The following is a 4,660-nucleotide window of genomic DNA, read 5'->3' on the forward strand; positions in this document are numbered from 1 at the left end:
TGATTTAGCGTTTACGCTGGTTTTGTTTTGATATCTAATATCAAAACAAAACCAGCATATCCTTGAAGGAATTTAATTTGAATAAAACAAACGAAAAACATGAAACGGAAATGCCTGAAGGTTTTACTATACACCATAGTGCCACTTCATGTGACGTACAACGTTAATTGTATACAAATCGTTTACAAATTACGTCACGCGGTAAGGAAGGGGGGGAGGTGTCACGATTTGTTACAGGGGGGAAGGGCGGGGTATCCAGTTTTGTGAAGCAACGCTTTTTTTTTTAATTTTCAACTTTAGAAAATCTTTTCTATTGATTTAATAGGTGCTTAGCCCGAAACACTCGACTGCGGCTATTCCAATTTAACGCAAATTGGAATTGATTTTTTAAATTTACTTAATTTTTATTGGAATTGACATTTTATACATTGTTTTAAATTTTAGTCGATTAATGTATACGTCTACGGCTTTATGAGTCAACAATATAGCCGATATAGCATCAATGAAAAAATAATTAACAATAATAAATTATTAAATAAAAATAATAACAAAATAATTATCAAAATAGTTAATAATATAGTAATAACAATATAATAATAACAATAAATAATAACAAAAACAAACAACAATATAATAATAACAAAAATAGTAGTATAATAATAACAATAATAGTTAATACGCTTTAGCATAAAATTTTATAATATTAATAAAGAAGTTCGGTCACCTTCGGTCATTTAAGAAAAAATATGAAAAAACCATGCAAAACTCAAATTTTACAAACATTTTTTCTCAAATAATATTTGTATATAGTTCGTAAATATGAATCTATAAAAAAAAAATGATTATATGCAACCTGCTGAAATAATTCTTTAACAAAACAACAATTTGAAAAAATGCATACTATTAAAATCTAAAATAAGCAAATTATTAAAATAAATGATCATATTTAATCTTAGTATTATTAAGAATCACCAAATTAATTATATTTACAAAAAAAAAATTAATAATTTTTGAAAATTAACTACTTTTTTTATAAAAATTAGTGAAATTTTAAAATACTCTAATTTCGGTCATTCAGTCATTCACAGATAAACAGCGAAGTAGACAATTAGTAGTAATATTGTGAAATGTTGATTAGTGTTGCGAATGTAAAATTTACCGGTAACGTTACCTGTAAATTTACCAGTAAATTTTGACAATTTTATAATGGATACACACCATTTATTTTATTTGAATTAAAAATTCGATCATAATTTCAAAACTAACTGACAGTTCTTTGAGTTCTAAAAAATATCCAGCTGGTGACATTTTTTTTGGAGATGAAATTAGTTTCGTAACTTTATCTCCATCAAATTAGTTTTCATTAATTGTGATGTGAAGTTTGTCATACGTCATTAGTATTTATATAGCAGCCGAACTTATGAGATGGTATTGAAAGTTCGGTCAAAGTAGATGTTTTCATTTTAAACTAAATATTGAGTACTAGTTTTTATTTTTCATTTTTTTCTTTTTACAATATCAATTATCAATATAATTTTATCTATGTTTCAGGAAAAAAATTTGAAAATTTTTTATTTATGCGTGATAAATAAATGTTAAAAGCTTAAGTGACCGAACTGAAGCGATTTTACTGTGTATTCAGAGATTATTTGTCTGTTTTTTTTATTATTAGTTTATTTTTCAATTTTTTAATAGTTTATTTTTTTACACAAATATTACGCGCGTACAAATAACGACTTTCTAAGTAATATTAGATAATATAAAATAAAATTTGTTTATTAAAATGCGTTCATTAGATAGTTTTAAGCAGTTAAGAAAATTAATATTTACTTATTTTAAAAAAATTTAGAGGAGGAGGTTGTACAAATTTATTGCGTAATTTTGAGGGAGGAGGGGTCAATAAAACGTGTCGTTTGTTACAAGGAGGAGGGGGACGGGTGAAGAGTCCATAAATGTCAAAAATTTCGTGACATAATTTATGGCGAGCGAAAGAAGTTTTAAATTTTCAAGAGTTACAATAGTATAAACATTTACTTATTTATCATAAACACTTATTAAAAAGTCTTATGATCAGCACAAGCTTTTTATAATAACATAACACAAATTTGTAGTGACGTTTTATTATTGCTTTGTATAGCTTTTAACACTAACAATTTAATGCGCTTTTCAAATAAAACGTGTATATATATATATATATATATATATATATATATATATATATATATATATATATATATATATATATATATATATATATATATATATATATATATATATATATACTACCGTGCAAAAGTCTCCGCTCATGTGTAATATTTGCAAGGAACAGTAAATGCAATACATTTTAGGATGATTTTAAATATATAAAAAGAATAAAATGTTAATATAAAAAGTTGATGAGGCCAAATCATAATTTTGCATACTTTTTCCTTTTCTTTTTGTTTCAAATAATTTTGTTTACCTTTGTTTTGTTGAGTTCTGCTGCTAAAAACATGGCAGAAATTTTTCTATATGAATAACCTTTTTCACGTAAAATACATATAAAGTTCTTCAGTATTCTTTATTAAATTTAAAACTGCACAAAAGTTTTAACCAAAATATTTTTTGTAAGCTTAGGTTTGACAGTAGCATGATACTTTCCGGCATGGTAAGGATGTTTTCAGTAATTTTAATTGGTTGCTTTTAATAGACTTATGTTTATATTTATACTTGAAAATGGCATTAGTGTGCGCATTTAATGTCTTGAATTTAATAAAGAATTTGAGAAATGGTGAAAGTAAAGAAAGAATATTGTGAAGAACTTCGTGGCAAAATATGTATTTTACGTGAAGAAGGTTATTCATATAGAAAAATTGCTTCCAGGTTAAAAATATCCGAATCAGGTGTGAGATATGCTCTACAACGATTGCATGATATTGGTTCCAACAGTGACAGATCACGTTCTGGAAGACCAAGAGTTACATCACGGCAAGAAGATACGTTTATTGTTGTGTCCAGCAAAAGAAATAGAAAAATTCCAGCCACAATTTTAACAGCAGAACTCAACAAAACAAGGGTAAAGCCAGTATCAACTGATACTGTAAAAAGAAGACTAAGATCAGTCAACTTAATTGGACGCGTTGCTGCACGTAAACCTTTGTTGAGGGCAGTAAATAAGAAGAAAAGATTGGAATGGGCAAAAATGCATAAAAATTGGGGATTAGAAGATTGGAAGAAAGTTCTATGGACAGACGAGAGTAGGTTCGAACTTTTTGGTACCCGACGTCGCGTGCATGTTAGGCGTTTACCTAATGAAAGAGTGCTTCCTCAATGAATACAAAGTACTGTAAAACATGGAGGTGGTAATATTATGCTTTGGGGATGTTTTGGCAATGGGTTAACTGGAGATTTAGTTAAAATCACATCTACCATGGATAAACACATGTACCATAATATTTTGGTTAAGCACGCGATTCCATCTGGTATTCGTATAATTGGGAAAGGATTCATCATGCAGCAGGACAACGATCCAAAACATGCATCTGGATTATGCAAAAATTATTTGAAACTAAAAGAAAGGGGAAAAGTTTGCAAAATTATGACTTGGCCTCCTCAATCACCAGATCTATCACCCATCGAAAAGTTGTGGGTTGAACTGGATCGGAAGATCAGAGAAGCAGGTGAAACATCTTTTATTAATCAGCAAATGCTATGGGAACGTTTGCAAAAAGCTTGGAATGAGATAACAGCGGAAACCATGAATAAATTATTAGCCCGAATGCCAAGATTATGTGCTGCTGTTATACGCTCCAAGGGGTCTCATATTGATGAAAATAAAATTTAACATTTACAACTTTGTATATTAACATTTTATTGATTTTATATATTTAAAATCATCCTAAAATGTATTGTATTTACTGTCTAATTCATTGTTTAATAAACAATTAAAAATAAACGCAATTTTCTTGCAAACTTTTGTTACTTTATTGAAATATTACAAATGAGCGGAGACTTTTGCACGGTAGTGTATATCTATTTTTTATTTATTTATTATTATTATTATTTTTTTTTTTAAAGCATTTTGCTTTTGAAAAAGATTTTTTTAACTTATCATTATTTTATTATGGACATATACATCTAGGTACCTCTTCATAAATAAGAAATGGTATTGTCAACAACTTTTGAAAATTTTAATTTATTTTTAAGTATATCAATAAGTCCTTTATAGCTGAAGCGTTATAATTTTAGTTATATAATTTGAATTTTATTTTAAAATAATATAATAAAAACCATTCTTTAAAACGTATTGTTACAAATACCCCTGTTGCTACTAGCCCCGGTCTCCCTTACTCATAAAAACTTTAATTAATCAAGAAAGAAATACCTTGATAAGCAGCTGAAACAAGGTTTCTTAAGTTTAATAAGATAAATGAAAAATTTTAAATGTTTAATTACTTTATTTATTCTTTCATTAATTTTGAAATAGGAAAAAATTTCACAGCATTGTTATATAATTTTATGGTACCAACAAACAGGGCCGCCCAGAGGGCCACTAGGTACATTTTATTTAGACACACGGAAAAAAGGGACACATTTGACTCTCAATAAAGGATTTTATTAAAATTTTTAATAATCATAAAGAGCACTAGAACTTGGAAAAATTTAAAACAGAATCTAAAAG

The sequence above is a fragment of the Hydra vulgaris genome, chromosome 10, assembly GCF_038396675.1.
Source record: "Hydra vulgaris chromosome 10, alternate assembly HydraT2T_AEP".
In the NCBI taxonomy this organism is placed as follows: Eukaryota; Metazoa; Cnidaria; class Hydrozoa; order Anthoathecata; family Hydridae; genus Hydra; species Hydra vulgaris.